This window comes from Bombina bombina, chromosome 1 (assembly GCF_027579735.1).
Source record: "Bombina bombina isolate aBomBom1 chromosome 1, aBomBom1.pri, whole genome shotgun sequence".
NCBI lineage: Eukaryota > Metazoa > Chordata > Amphibia > Anura > Bombinatoridae > Bombina > Bombina bombina.
The window spans coordinates 349871738-349889159 of NC_069499.1; positions in this window are offsets into that span (position 1 = coordinate 349871738).

The window sequence follows — 17422 nt, forward strand, 5'->3', positions numbered from 1 at the left end:
CATGGACTCTTGCCAATATGAAAGAAATGAATGTATCAGGTAAGTTCTTACATAAATTATGTTGTCTTTCATGTAATTGGCAAGAGTCCATGAGCTAGTGACGTATGGGATATCAAATATCCAAGATGTGGAACTCCACGCAAGAGTCACTAGAGAGGGAGGGATAAAAAAATAAACAGCCAAATGTTGAAAAAATAATCCACAACCCAAATATAAGTTATTCTTATGAAGAAAAGAAAAACTGAAAATAGTAGCAGAAGAATCAAACTGAAGCAGCTGCCTGAAGAACTTTTCTACCAAAAACTGCTTCAGAAGAAGCAAATACATCAAAATGGTAGAATTTAGTAAATGTATGCAAAGAGGACCAAGTCGCTGCTTTGCAAATCTGATCAATTTAAGCTTCATTCTTAAAAGCCCACAAAGTGGAGAAAGATCTAGTTGAATGAGCTGTAATTCTCTGAGGTGGGGCTTGACCCAACTCCAAATAAGCTTGATGAATCAAAAGCTTTAACCAAGAGGCCAAGGAAATAGTAGAGGTCTTCTGACCTTTCCTAGGACCAGAAAATATAAGAAATAGACTAGAAGTCTTCCTGAAATCTTTAGTAGCATCAACATAATATTTCAAAGCTCTTACAACATCCAAAGAATGTAAGGATCTTTCCAAAGGATTCTTAGGATTAGGACACAAGGAAGGGACAACAATTTCTCTATTAATGTTGTTAGAATTCACAACCTTAGGTAAAAATTCAAATGAAGTCCGCAAAACCGCCTTATCCTGATGAAAAATCAGAAAAGGAGATTCACAAGAAAGAGCAGATAGCTCAGACACCCTTCTAGCTTTCCAAGAAAGTAGTTTAATGTCCAAATAATGCATAGGCTGAAACGTAGGAGCCTGTAACGCCTTCAAAACCAAATTAAGACTCCAAGGAGGAGAAATTGATTTAATGACGGGCTTAATGCGAACTAAAGCCTGTACAAAACAGTGAATATCAGGAAGAGTAGCAATCTTTCTGTGAAGTAAAACAGAAAGAGCAGAGATTTGTCCCTTCAAGGAACTTGCAGACAAACCCCTATCCAAACCATCCTGGAGAAACTGTAAAATTCTAGGAATTCTAGAAGAATGCCAAGAGAATTTATGAGAAGAACACCATGAAATGTAAATCTTCCAAACTCGATAATAAATCTTCCTAAAGACAGATTTACGAGCTTGTAACATAGTATTAATTACTGAGTCAGAGAAACCTCTATGACTTAATACTAAGCATTCAATTTCCATACCTTCAAATTTAATGATTTGAGATCCTGATGAAAAATGGACCTTGAGACAGTAGGTCCAACCTTAACGGAAGTGGCCAAGGTTGGCAACTGGAAATCCGAACAAGATCCGCATACCAAAATCTGTGGGGCCAAGCTTGAGCCACCAGCAACACAAACGATTGTTCCATGATGATCTTGGAGATCACTCTCGGAAGAAGAACTAGAGGCGAGAAGATATAAGCAGGTTGATAACACCAAGGAAGTGTCAGCGCATCCACTGTTTCCGCCTGAGAATCCCTGGACCTGGACAGGTATCTGGGAAGTTTCTTGTTTAGATGAGAGGCCATCAGATTTATTTCTGGAAGACCCGACATCTGAACAATCTGAGAAAACACATCTGGATGGAGAGACCTCTCCCCTGGATGTAAAGTCTGACGGCTGAGATAATTCGCCTCCCAATTGTCTACACCTGGGATATTAACCACAGAAATTAGACAAGAGCTGGATTCCAACCAAACAAGTATCCGAGATACTTCTTTCATAGCTAGGGGACTGTGAGTCCCACCCTGATGATTGATATATGCCACCGTTGTGATATTGTCTGTCTGAAAACAAATGAACGGTTCTCTCTTCAACAGAGGCCAAAACTGAAGAGCTCTGAGAATTGCACGGAGTTCTAAAATATTGATTGGTAATCTCGCCTCTTGAGATTTCCAAACTCCTCTTGCTGTCAGAGATCCCCAGACAGCTCCCCAACCTGAAAGACTCACATCTGTTGTGATCACAGTCCAGGTTGGCCGAACAAAAGAGGAACCTTGAACTAAACGCTGGTGATTTAACCACCACGTCAAAGAGTGTTGAACATTGGGATTTAAGGATATTAATTGTGATATCTTTGTATAATCCCAGCACCATTGATTCAGCATGCAAAGCTGGGGAGGTCTCATGTGAAAATGAGCAAAAGGATGCTGCAGTCATGAGGCCTAAAACTTCCATGCACATAGACACTGAAGGGAATGACTGAGACTGAAGGTGCCGACATGCTGCAACCAATTTCAAACGTCTCTTGTCTGTTAAAGACAGAGTCATGGACACTGAATCTATTTGGAAACCTAAAAAAGGTGACCCTTGTCTGAGGAATTAAAAAACTTTTTGGTAAATTGATCCTCCAACCATGTTTTTGAAGAAACAACACAAGTTGATTTGTGTGAGATTCTGCAGAACGTAAAGACTGAACTAGTACCAAGATATCATCTAAATAAGGAAACACCGCAATACCCTCTTTTCTGATTACAGAGAGTAGGGCACCCAGAACCTTTGAAAAGATTCTTGGAACTGTTGCTAGGCCAAATGGAAGAGCAACTAATTGGTAATGCTTGTCTAGAAAAGAGAATCTTAGGAACTGATAATGTTCCGGATGAATCGGAATATGAAGGTAAAAATCCTGCAAGTCTATTGTAGACATATAATGTCCTTGCTGAACAAAAGGCAGAATAGTCCTTATAGTTGCCATCTTGAAAGTTGATACTCTTACATAACGATTCAAAATTTTCAGATCCAGAACTGGTCTGAATGAATTTTCTCTCTTTGTGACAATGAATAGATTTGAATAAAACCCCAGGCCTTGTTCCTGAAAAGGAACCGGCATGATTACCCCTGAAACCTCCAAATCTGAAACACACTTCAGGAAAGCCTGAGCTTTTATTGGATTCACTGGGATGCGTGAGAGAATAAATCTCCTCACAGGAGGTCTTACTCTGAATCCAATTCGGTACCCCTGAGAGACAATGCTCTGAATCCATTGATTTTGGACAGAATTTATCCAAACATCCTGGAAAAACCTTAATCTGCCCCCTACCAGCTATGCTGGAATGAGGGCCGCACCTTCATGCGGACTTAGGGACTGACTTTGGTTTCTTGAAAGTCTTGGATTTATTCCAATTTGAGGAAGGCTTCCAATTGGAAACAGATTCCTTGGGGGAAGGATTAGGTTATTGTTCCTTATTTTGTCGAAAGGAACGAAAACGATTAGAAGCCTTAGATCTACCCTTAGGTTTTTTTATCCTGATGCAAAAAAAAACTCCTTTCCCCCCAGTAACAGTTGAAATAATAGAATCCAACTGAGAACCAAATAAATTATTACCTTGGAAAGAAAGAGATAGTAATCTAGACGTCATATCAGCATTTCAAGATTTAAGCCACAAAGCTCTTCTAGCTAAAATAGCTAAAGACATGGATCTAACATCAATTTGATAATATCAAAAATGGCATCACAAATAAAATGATTAGCACGTTGCAGTAAGCGAACAATGCTAGATATGTCAGAATCCAATTCTTGTTGCGATAAATTCTCCAACCAAAAAGTTGAAGCAGCTGCAACATCAGCCAAAGTAATTGCAGGCCTAAGAAGATGACCTGAATATAAATAGGCTTTCCTTAGATAAGATTCAAGCTTCCTATCTAAAGGATCTTTAAAGGAAGTACTATCTTCCATAGGAATAGTGGTTCGTTTAGCAAGAGTAGAAATAGCCCCATCAACTTTGGGGATTTTTTCCCAAAACTCTATTGCAACCGCTGGTAAAGGATACGATTTTCTAAACCTTGCAGAAGGATTAAAAGGAGTACCTGGCTTATTCCATTCCTTAGAAATCATGTCAGAAATAGCACCAGTAATAGGAAAAACCTCTGGAGTAACCACAGTAGGTTTAAAAACAGCATTTAAATGTTTACTAGTTTTAATATCAAGAGGACTAGTATCCTCAATATCCAAAGTAATTTTAACAAAGAACGCATATACTCTATTTTAAATAAGTAGATTTGTCAGTGTCAATGTCTGAGGAAGGATCTTCTGAATCAGATAGATCCTCATCAGAAGTGGATAATTCATTATGTTGTCGGTCATTTGAAATTTTATCAACTTTATGAGAAGTTTTAAAAGACCTCTTACGCTTATTAGAAGGTGGAAATGCAGACAAAGCCTTCTGAATAGAATCAGTAACGAATTCTTTAAAATTCACAGGTATATCATGTACATTAGAAGTTGAAGGAACTGCAACTGGCAATGTACTATTACTAATGGACACTCTATCTGCATGTAAAAGTTTATCATGACAACTAACACAAATGACATTAGGAGATATAATCTCCACTATTTTACAAACAATGTCAGGCAGCAAAGTTCCAGCAGATACTTCTGAGGCAGGATCAAATTGAGACATCTTGTAGAATGTAAAAGAAAAAACAACATAAAAAGCAAAATTATCAATTTCCTTATATGACAGTTTCAGGAATGGGAAAAAATGCAAATAGCATATCCCTCTGATCAAGAGGCAAAAGCAATGGGGCAATAAATAATGGAAAAAATTTGGCGCCAAGTATGACGCAAAACGTAACTAGAAAATTTTTTGGCACCAACCATGTCCAGAAGTGACACACTTGCGTCACTAACGACGCAACCCTGTGTGAACCACTGCGTCAACTACGACGCCAGAAATGACGAACTTGTGTCAACGGACATGCCCTTTTCGCGCCAAAAAATTCTCGCGCCAAGAATGACGCAATAAAGTGTGGCCTTTAGCGCACCCGCGAGCCTAAGACAGCCCACAATTTAAAACAAGTAGTCAATTGAAAAAAAAGACTAAACCCCAGGTAAGAAAAATATTTCATCAATATTAACTTTCCCAAATATGAAACTGACAATCTGCAAAAGGACATACATGAACCTGACTCATGGCAAATATAAGTACAATTCATATATTTAGAACTTTATATAAATGCATAAAGTGCCAAACCATAGCTGAGGTGTCTTAAGAAATAAAAACATACTTACCAAAGACACCCATCCACATATAGCAGATAGCCAAACCAGTACTGAAACAGTTATCAGTAGAGGTAATGGTATATGAGAGTATATCGTCGATCTGAAAAGGGAGGTAGGAGATGAATCTCTACGACCGATAACAGAGAACCTATGAAATAGACCCCCGTTAGGAAAATCACTGCATTCAATAGGTAATACTCTCCAGGTCCCTCTGACATTCGCTGTACTCTGAGAGGAATCGGGCTTCAAAATACTGAGAAGCGCATGTCAACGTAGAAATCTTAGCAAAAACTTACTTCACCACCTCCATAGGAGGCAAAGTTTGTAAAACTGAATTGTGGGTGTGGTGAGGGGTGTATTTAAAGGCATTTTGAGGTTTGGAAAACTTTGCCCCTCCTGGTAGGATTGTATATCCCATCACTAGCTCATGGACTTTTGCCAATTACATGAAAGAAATCTAAATTACAAATTTAAAAAAGCTAACACTACAGAAAAAAAATCTAAAATTACAAAAAATACACTAAATTAGGAAAAATAAAAAACTTACAAAAAAATTACAAAGTTCCCCCAACAGTAAAAACCCACCACCAAACTCTAAAAAAAAACTAAGCTACCCATTGCCCCTAAAGGGGCATTTGTATGGGCATTGCCCTTAAAAGGGCATTCAGCTCTTTTTCATTGCCCCTAAAAGACAATCAGCTCTTTTACACTTTGCCCAAAGCCCTAATCTGAAAAAACCCACCCCAAAAAATACCTAACACTAGCCCCAGAATAGCTACTTACTGTTGCTGAAGTCCGGAGATCCAGGTGGGGAGAAGTCTTCATCCAGGCGGTGAAAAGTCTTCATCCAGGCTACGACATCTTCATCCATCACGGCGGCATCTTTTATCTTCATCCCGGCGTTGTGGAGCAGAGCTATCCTGGATCAGCGATGACATCCTGCGCGGAGGGTCCTCTTCATACGGTCACCGCCGTACACTGAAGTTGAATGCAAGGTACCAGTTTCAAGATGGCCTACCTTGCATTCCTATTGGCTGATTTGATTCTTCAAATTCAAATCAGCCAATAGGATGAGAGCTTCTGAAATCCTATTGGCTGTTCAAATCACCTTTTAAGGGCTATTTGTAGTTTATTGTAGGTTAGGGGGTGTTTTTATTTTGGGGGGCTTTTTATTTTTATAGGGCTATTAGATTAGATGTAATTGTTTTTATTTTTGATCATTTCATTTATTTTTGTAATCTTAGATTTTTTTTATTTTTTTTCGTAGGATTATTTTGTTTAAAATTTGTAATTTAGGTTTTTCAATTTTCGCGTAGTGTTTGGATTTTTTTAATTTGTAATTTAGGTTTTTTAATTGGTATTTTTTTATTTTATTAGAATAGTAATGCTAGGTTAATTTAAAGTTTAATGTTAGGTTTATTTGTATTTCACAGGTACGTTTTTATTTATTTAAATATAGTTATATTGTAATTCTAATTTAAAGTTAGGGGGTATTATGTTAAGGGGTTAATAGTTTAATTTAGTGTTTTGCGATGTGGGGGGTGGTGGTTTAGGGGTCAATAGATTTAGTTTAGCAGTTACGATGTGGGGGGCTGGCGGTTTAGGGGTTAATAGGTTTATTTAGTGGCGGCGATGTCGGGCAGATGTCAGTATGGATCGTGTCGGTATAGGCTGTAGCACAAGCTTTTTAGCCTAAACGCACAACCTGTAATATGGGCGCTATGAAAATCTAGCCATCAAACGTAATTTTTTTGAGTGCGGAATGGACGTTGCGTTACAGGCTAAAATGCTTGTTGTATAGCTATACCTCCGCGACTCGTAATATGCGTTCCTGGCCATTCCAGCATAATGGCCAATTTTTCATCGTTAAAAGCCGTAACGCAAAACTCGTAATCTAGCCGATTGCTATTTATACTGATACAGGGAGTGCAGAATTATTAGGCAAATTGTATTTTTGAGGATTAATTTTATTATTGAACAACAACCATGTTCTCAATGAACCCAAAAAACTCATTAATATCAAAGCTGAATAGTTTTGGAAGTAGTTTTTAGTTTGTTTTTAGTTATAGCTATTTTAGGGGGATATCTGTGTGTGCAGGTGACTATTACTGTGCATAATTATTAGGCAACTTAACAAAAAAACAAATATATACCCATTTCAATTATTTATTTTTACCAGTGAAACCAATATAACATCTCAACATTCACAAATATACATTTCTGACATTCAAAAACAAAACAAAAACAAATCAGTGCCCAATATAGCCACCTTTCTTTGCAAGGACACTCAAAAGCCTGCCATCCATGGATTCTGTCAGTGTTTTGATCTGTTCACCATCAACATTGCGTGCAGCGGCAACCACAGCCTCCCAGACACTGTTCAGAGAGGTGTACTGTTTTCCCTCCTTGTAAATCTCCCATTTGATGATGGACCACAGGTTCTCAATGGGGTTCAGATCAGGTGAACAAGGAAGCCATGTCATTAGATTTTCTTCTTTTATACCCTTTCTTGCCAGCCACGCTGTGGAGTACTTGGACGCGTGTGATGGAGCATTGTCCTGCATGAAAATCATGTTTTTCTTGATGGATGCAGACTTCTTCCTGTACCACTGCTTGAAGAAGGTGTCTTCCAGAAACTGGCAGTAGGACTGGGAGTTGAGCTTGACTCCATCCTCAACCTGAAAAGGCCCCACAAGCTCATCTTTGATGATACCAGCCCAAACCAGTACTCCACCTCCACCTTGCTGGCGTCTGAGTCGGACTGGAGCTCTCTGCCCTTTACCAATCCAGCCACGGGCCCATCCATCTGGCCCATCAAGACTCACTCTCATTTCATCAGTCCATAAAAATCAGTCTTGAGATATTTCTTGGCCCAGTCTTGACGTTTCAGCTTGTGTGTCTTGTTCAGTGGTGGTCGTCTTTCAGCCTTTCTTACCTTGGCCATGTCTCTGAGTATTGCACACCTTGTGCTTTTGGGCACTCCAGTGATGTTGCAGCTCTGAAATATCGCCAAACTGGTGGCAAGTGGCATCTTGGCAGCTGCACGCTTGACTTTTCTCAGTTCATGGGCAGTCATTTTGCGCCTTGGTTTTTCCACACGCTTCTTGCGACCCTGTTGACTATTTTGAATGAAACGCTTGATTGTTCGATGATCACGCTTCAGAAGCTTTGCAATTTTACGAGTGCTGCATCCCTCTGCAAGATATCTCACTATTTTTTACTTTTCTGAGCCTGTCAAGTCCTTCTTTTGACCCATTTTGCCAAAGGAAAGGAAGTTGCCTAATAATTATGCACACCTGATATAGGGTGTTGATGTCATTAGACCACACCCCTTCTCATTACAGAGATGCACATCACCTAATATGCTTAATTGGTAGTAGGCTTTCGAGCCTATACAGCTTGGAGTAAGACAACATGCATAAAGAGGATGATGTGGTCAAAATACTCATTTGCCTAATAATTCTGCACTCCCTGTATACTTTAGATCACACTTTGATATTTTATATTAGACTTTAAACAGTATTTTACACGTCATCATGCAGCATAGCCCTTTGGCAAATTGCCCCAGCAGCCTACCTTGTCTACCAGCTGCCTTTTATGCAGCAGCCAGGATCTAAACCTTTACCTTGTCACTTCCAGCTCTACCTGACAGATAGTTGTGTTGCCGGCTCTGTCAAGAAACTATAGCACAAGATTAATTGAGGAGCATTACTTGTGCACTACGGTCCTTAAAGGGATAGTAAACACCAAAAATGTTATTGTTTAAAAATATAGATAATCCCTTTATTTGCCATTCCCCAGTTTTCCATAACCTACATTGAAATATATACATTTTACCTCTGTAATTACATTGTATCTAAGCTTCTGCAGGCTGCTTCCTTATCTCAGATCTTTTGACAGACTTGTATTTCAGGCTATTACAGTAGTGCTGACTGTTAAATAACTTCACATGCGTGAGCACAGTGTTATCTATATGAAACACGTGAATTAACGCCCTCTAGCTGTGGAAAACTGTCAAATGCATTCAGATGAGAGGCGACCTTCAAGGGCTTAGAAATTAGCATATGAGCCTACCTAGGTTTAGCTTTCAACTAAGAATAACAAGAGAACAAAGCAAATTTGATGATAAAAGTACAATAGAAAGTTGCTTAAAATTGCATGCCCTATGTGAATCATGAAAGTTTAATTTGGACTTTACTATCCCTTTAAAGGAAGTTTTATACAGTATAAAACAGATTTAATGTAACCTAACGCTTTTTATGCTGCATGTGCTGTAAGTGTCCCAGAGAAGATATGCATTGGATTGAAATGCTATAGAGAGGAAAAGAGGCTGTGTCAGCTGTGGGTGGCCTGAGAGGGTGGAAGAATGTGTAGGCTATGAGGCCCATTTATCAAGCACCGATTGGAGCTTGAGGGCCGCGTTTCTGGCGAGCCTGAAACAGCAGTTATGAAGCAGCTAAAGCAGTCTAAAGACCGCTGCTCCATAACCATGTCCGCCTGCTCTGAGCAGGCGGACAGACATTGCCACAATTCAACCCGATTGAGTACGATCGGGTTGATTGACACCCCTCTGCTGGCCGCCGATTGGCCGCGAATCTGCAGAGGGCGGCGTTGCACCAGCAGCTCACAAGAGCTGCTGGTGCAATGCTGAATACGGAGAGCGTATTGCTCTCCGCATTCAGCGAGGTCTGGCGGACCGGATCCGCACTGTTGGATCAGGTCTGACAGACCTTTGATAAATAGGCCACAATGGGTTTTCCTGGTGTCAATAGCAACAAAGCAACAGGGTATAATCTCACTGTTTTGTATGTGTTGTTTTGTAATGGAGAGGGTGATGTAGCTGTCTCTTTCTGCACAAAAATGAAATCCACACATATTAAAGAAACGTGAAACCCAATCTTTTTTTCAAGATTCAGATAGAGCATGCAATTTAAGCAAATTCCTGATTTACTCCTATTATCAATTTATCTTAGTTCTCTTGGTATTTTTATTTGAAAAGGCAGGAATATAAGCTTAGGAGCTGGCCCATTTTTGGTTCAGCACCTGGGGAGCACTTTCTGGCTGGTGGCTAAATGCACTACTGGGAGCTAGCTGAACACATTGTGTAAGCCAATGACAAGAGGTAATTAAGTGCAGCCACCAATCAGCAGCTAACTCCCAGAAATGAATTGCTGCTCCTGAGCCTACTTACATATGCTTTTCAACAAAGGATACAAAAAGAACAAAGCAATTAGATAATATAAGTAAATTGGAAAGTTGTTTAAAAGTGTATGCTCTGTCTGAATTGTGAAAGAAAAATGTTGGGTTTTAATGTTCCTTTAATATTTAATCCACTAGACCAGGGCTGCTTAAATTATGGTCCAAGACCACATTTGGCTTTTTAATGGATTTTGTGTGTGCCTCAGTGAAGATAAGCAGAAAACAGAGATCAGTAACTTGTTAATTATATTTTTTGTAGATTAGAGTAGTATGCTGTTAAATTAAAGTTTTAAAGAACCAGTAAATACAGTAGACGTGCCTAATCAACAAATGAATGATAAGTTTTTAAATGAGTTGTACTTTTTTTTTTAATGACAAATATCAATTTATGTGTATTTCTATTCCTCCTGTATCATGTGACCACAAATGCATATATGTATATACTGTGAATACCTGCACATGCTCAATAGGAGCTGGTGACTCAAAAAGTTTAAATATAAAAAGACTGTGCACATTTTGTTAATGGAAGGTAATTGGAAAGTTGTTTAAAATGTCATGCTCGGGGGGCGGAGCCAACCGGGCAAGTAAGCAGTCGCATAAGCCTACAGCTCCGGCAAAACTACATAGCACGCTTGTTCTTGGAACTGACAAGAGAGCTTTGGAACTAAACTGCAGACGTCTCATACATCACTGACACCAGTGGATCTAGTTTTTAGCCAGTGCGTAGATTTTTAGAGACTTACTTCGTCTATAGCCGGAATCTTACTTGCCACTAAGGAGGGTTGGCAGCCATCTTGACTGCAGCGTACTTCCACCTGGAGGCACCGCAGATCCAGAGACTATCAGAATTACATTGGGGCTTTATTACAACGGCCCACAAGTGTCCATCGCAAATGGAGGAGCTCTGTTAAACATGGGCTGTAATTGGCCCGCATTTTATCCGGACAGCTCGCAATCATAGCCCAGTACATCGGGCCTAGTGCATCAGAAAAGGCCTTAGTGCTGACATGGGCATCTACTATAAGTGCCTCACGGCTGGTATTTGTTAACTGCACAACGCAGAGCCTGGTTTCCCTTACAGTACAGGAGTCTGGAAACGGAGCCGACTATTAACAGTGGAACCCTAACCTTCATCCCTTTACACCACAAAGTTACTAAGTACTAAATACTTATTATTATTCATGTGAACTTACTCTTCCAAAAAGGTTGTAAGGTTTTTCATCAATTTATTATACTCTCTCCTTTACAATGCTTTCCAACAAAAAAGTAACCCCTTGTACTTTTTTTCTTTATAATGTTCTTCAAAGAAGAGTTGAGTGAAGTTGTTTCTTTATACTTATATTCTTATAGGCCAATTCGATGTCTAACTAAATGGGCATTTCCGCACAATGTTTTACTAAAAATGGTTTGCGCTAAAAGTCCCATAACACACTAATAGGCCCATCTGATTGGATCTAATGCACAGGCATGATATTACAGCTTTGGGTTTTTTCACATGTTCACACTGTCTTAGAATAAGCTTATATTGCTGTATTCAATTACTATATATATCTAATATTGGATCAAACTTTTATACCACAATGTTTACTCATTATTATTCATGTAAAACTACTCTTCCAAACAGGTTGCAAGATTTTCCATTGACTTATTATATTCTCTTCTTTACAATGCTTTCTAACAAAAAGTTAAGATAATTTGTTCCTCTGAATATATACTTATTGAGGTTTAACTGATGTCTCATTAAATAGGCCTTTCTAATTAATCTTTTAATATAGGGTTTTTTGTTAGATTGTTTTATGTTACACTTATAAGATTACCTAATTGGAATCTGTGCGGAGACATGATATTATGATCTATTTGCCTTGGTTTTTTCACATGTTTATGCTGTTCGGGGTAAAGTCCATATTGTTGCATTCAAAAGTTATATGCACCCAAAGTTGAACAAAACTTTTTTATTACAATGTTCATATGTTATTACCTATATAGGATTATTTACTCAAAAGTTCACACTGAAGTCATAATATACATGCTTTAATAAATATGATACGAGGTTTATACCTGACTACTCTACAAATACTATACATCACACACATTAACATTCAACAACGCACACCATGTCGACCTAACTATTCTTCACAACTCTATAGCAACCCCTCCTAATAATTAACTCACTTCTTCTCCCCCCCTTCCCCCCTTTTTTTTCTTATCTCTTTCCTTACCCCTTGGTGTGTGGGTCCCCCATCTATCCTCCCAATACCCTCTAGCTGTTTAATTAACTTCAACCTCTGTACTTTACTAATCTATTACACATTAATTACTCAAACAGTGAGCGAAAACTTCTCCCGGTTGGCTCCATATTTCTCTCCCTCCATTAACATATAGCACTCTGGTTATTTGAATCCTAACCAGAGGCTAAATTTGCGGTTTCCCTTGAAACAAACTGCTAACAATACAAACTCAAAATATTTTCAACAACACCCCTGGTCAATACAGTTTCACTACAACTCTCAGACAACGAACTAGTATTTTATTTGAGATTCAGATATTGACACAGGAGGAAGAGGAAGGCCATAGAAATAAGAATCTCTTTCCCCTTGTGTGGATTTTTTTTTCTTCTTTCTCTTGTGCCCGCAGCTCCTCTAGATGGCAGTAACTTGTGCTACCCATAATGTTAGGGGTCTCAACTCCCCCACTAAGCGGAGCCTTCTGCTCTGTTTGGTTAAACATCTACAAGCAAAAATAGTATTCTTGCAGGAGACTCATCGCCTAGCTAAGGACCCCCCACCATTAAAACTATACTATTCCCAATAATTGAAACAGCATCCTACACTAAAAATTCTAGAGGGGTAGCCATCCTAGTTCATAAAGACATCACCTATGAAAGAGCCATGATAGATTCGGATCCTCAAGGATACTTTCTAATAATAGTTTATAAATTAGATGGGAACCTACACACCTTGGCTTCATATTATGACCCCAACATAAAACATATCAAACACTTTAAAAAGTTTTAAGGAGGCTTGGAAAAAAACAAGCAGGGTAACTTAATCATAGCAGGGTTCCTGACTCCAAGGAAGATAAACAAATTCCCAAAAGCCGAAAACTAGATAAATCTATTTCAATTACATCTCAAAAATGTACGTCTCTTTTAGTTCAATTCAATTTGTTCGATGTTTGGTGCTACATTCTACTGCTAAAGATTATATGTATTACTCACCGATTCATGACTCCTATTCTAGGATAGATTTTTTCTTTTGTGCCCCCTGGCTATTAGCTAAAATTAAAGAGTCTAAAATAGGAGATTGCACTTGGTCTGACCACTACCCGGTCACATTGCAACTTTCAACACTGTCTTCATTAACCACTAGACCCCCTTGGCATTTACATGACTTCATACTCTCTATTCCAGGTCTTTAAGATACTATCATTTTAGAAATTCAACAGTTTCTCCAAATAAATGATACGGGGGATGTTGATGAATTCTCCCTGTGGGGAGCACTAAAAGCATATATTAGGGGATTGTTAATTAAAACAGGAATACAAACTAGAAAGTACTCTTCTTAATCCCTAGCACAGCTACATCAAACCCTACGCTCTCTAATAAACCAACACAATCATCCCTAGACCCAAAACTTTTACAGCGCATCACACAAACTAAACATGCCCTGCAAATTTTAGAAAATCATAAAGTCTGAAACCATCTCAGAGATAGTAAACGCCTGTCCTATTCTAAGGGTAACAAAGCAGACTACCTCCTAGTCAGAAAATTGAGAGAGCGCATCACCCAAGCTAGGATACCTTATTTACATGCTAGAGGACTAAAGGTTACAAACCCCAAAGACATAGGTAATGAATTTGCTAATTACTACACCCAACTATACAATCTACATCTCTCTCCAGACCAAGTTAAACCAGATAGAGATTCTATTAATTTGTTTCTTTCCCATCTACGCCTGCCAAGCCTAACACAAGAACAAACCGATAACCTCAATACCCCATTTAGTATAGAAGAAATCAGTAGCGCCATTTCTAAATTAAAACCGCATAAATCCCCAGGACCTGATGGATATACAGACCTTTTCTACAAATCATTTTCTGATCAGTTATCCCCAGTTTAACTAAGAGTCTTTAATAGGGTTGGTCAACTAGGATCCTTCCCAAAAGAATTCTTACAAGCCACGATTATTACCTTACCCAAACCAGGTAAAACACCTGATGCTTGTGCACATTTTAGGCCCCTTTCACTAGATACCAAATTATACACCAATATATTGGCAAACCGGATAAAGGGCATTATTCCATATCTAGTCAATTTGGATTAGGTGGGCTTTACCCAATGGTGGGAGGGATCAGATAATACACGTCGGTTACTCAATATTTTTCTTGAGGCCAGTCTGCTGGGTCAACCTTGCGTAATTTTATCTTTAGATGCTGAAAAGGCATTTGACTGAGTCAACTGGCTTTATTTATTAGAAGTTATACAAAAATTTGGATTCTCACCTACTTTATATACTAAAATTATGGCCTTGTATTCATCCCCAACAACAAAAGTACACGGTTTAGGTTTTTGCTCCCCAGAATTTCCAATAACTAATGGAACACATTAGGGATGTCCCCTTTCCCCTTTGTTATTTGCCCTCGCAATGGAGCCTTAAGCGGAGGCTATTAGATCTTCTCCAGCAATTGATGGGGTACACCTGCATGGTAACACGCAAAAAGTAGCGCTCTTTGCTGATGATCTAACCATATTTTTTATCAAACCCATCATTCCAGCTCTATTCTCTTTACTAAAGAACTTTGCTGCAATTAGCTATTATAAATTAAACTATCCAAAAACATCTGCTTATGCTTTAAATATTCCAAACAAAGAACGGCCAATTTACAAAAACAATTCCCTTTAATAAGGTCAACAGACAAAATAAAACGCCTAGGAGTGTACCTATCCCATGACATCACAGCAATCATTTCATCAAATTTTGACACTCTGTTACAACAATTAAAGGAACTTACAAAGAGTTGGAATTCTCCTAGACTTTCATGGTGGGGCAGATGTGCTGCCAAAAAAAATTAACCTGTTACCTAAAATAACATATATTTTCCGATGTTTGCCAATCCCTATTCCTAAACCCCTCTAATTATTAATTTTCAACGCGTGTGTGGCTCTTTCATTTGGCAAGGTAAATGACCTAGAGTAGCCATGAAATGTTTACATAATCCAGTTACAGCAGGAGGCACCGTCATGCCCAACTTAATTTCATACCACGAAGCAGCTCGATTAGCACATATTTTAGCTTGGGGCACAAATATAACCAATACTAAATGGTCACTACTAGAACAGGACTCAATTGCTGCTTCAATCTCTCTTCAAGATTTAATATGGTTTCCAAAACATGTTAGAAAACCCAATATAACAGGTAATTACATTATTATCTCAAACCTTAAATTCTGGGATAAGATCCACTATAGACAGGAAATATATACCCTCATCCATCCCCAATTCACTCCCTTGTAGGACTGTTAACAGCCCTCCCAGACACTCATATTAACCTAGGGGAGGAAATTAGAATAGACACTGTGCAGGATGTATTTTTAAACGACTCAATTATGACCGCTGCACAGTTTCGAAGTCGGGTTTTCCCTTCACCATTATTCAGCATTTCATTTTTTAGACTAAAAGGTTTTTTAAAATCTTGGGTCTTTCTTACTACACCACAAAGACAAAAACGGGAACAAAGATTGTTAGCCAACGTGTGTGTCCCGGGAATGTTCTCCCTCTATTATATTGATGTGCTACAACCTCCCCTTTTCCATAAAACACCTTACATCAGGCTATGAGAACAAAGCCTTAAATTTAAGGCATCTGACAAAATAGGGCGTTATGCAACTCTTTCTACCAAAAAAGCAGTTCATGGAACCACCCTCTATGAGCTTCACTTTAAAATTCTTACCCAATGGTATCTTAATCCACTCAAACTTTTTCAAATTTACAATATAAACTTACCATTTTGTTTGAGGGGTTGCGGTAAAAAAGGGACATCGGCACACATGTGGTGGAAATGTTCAAAAATTCAAAGACTATGGTCCAAACGTTTCCACTAATGCATGAAATTTGGCATCAATATCAAAGAGAGGCCCCAGGCAGGGTTATTCCATATAATTTCAGAACGAACACTGCCTCGCATACTCAATTTAGGAATATACTTATTCATGGCTGTTAAATTAGCTATTGCTAAAGTCTGGCGCCAGCCTAAGGGCCCTAGATGGAGCCAGGTACTAAGCAATTTAACTCATATTGAATCAATGTAAAGTATGGTCTTTGCTACAAACAACAAAATAGAAACTCACTGTATGAGCTGGGAATTATGGCGACAATGTCAGGGAAACACACTTTAACACCTAGAAGGGGAAAAAATGAATAAAATCACACATATCCAATATTATCTCAACACCACTGAAGATAAACAATACATTCTCGATCTTCTTTGTATTATGGTTTGATATACGAAAGATCTGTGGATGCAAGATTAATAAAAAAAAATCTCTTATTTCCTTACCTCCCCTTTCACTGCAATAGTTTGACATCTATGAGAATTTAAAAACTTCCACCCACTCCAATCGCCTTATCCACAGTGCAAAAGGAAATCATTACATCACTTATTTCATCACTACTATTTCTAGATATCCCACTTTTGGGTATATAAATCAATCCATCAACACTTCATAAACTTGCAAAAATGCAAACTACCTATTTAATCTATACCTAATCCTTCTTCACAATATAGGACCATACTTGAACATATTCCAGTTACTTTTATATTAGGTCCTAAATGTCTAGAAACTAACGGTTAGATTTGGAGTTTTGTCGGTAAAGACTTGTGTTGCTAATGAGCCTTTTTTTCCAGCGCTCCCTTAAGCCAACGCTGGCATTATGAGTTTTCTGAATGGCTGCGTTAACCTCAGAAAAGTGAACGTTGAGCCAAATCTAGCTCCACTTCAACCCTCAATACCAGCGCTGCTTACGGTAGCGTTAAGCTGGAAAAACGTGCTTGTGCACGATTTCCCCATAGGAAACAATGGGGCTGAGCTGGCTGAAAAAAAACCTAACACCTGCAAAAAAGCAGCGTTCAGCTCCTAACGCAGCCCCAT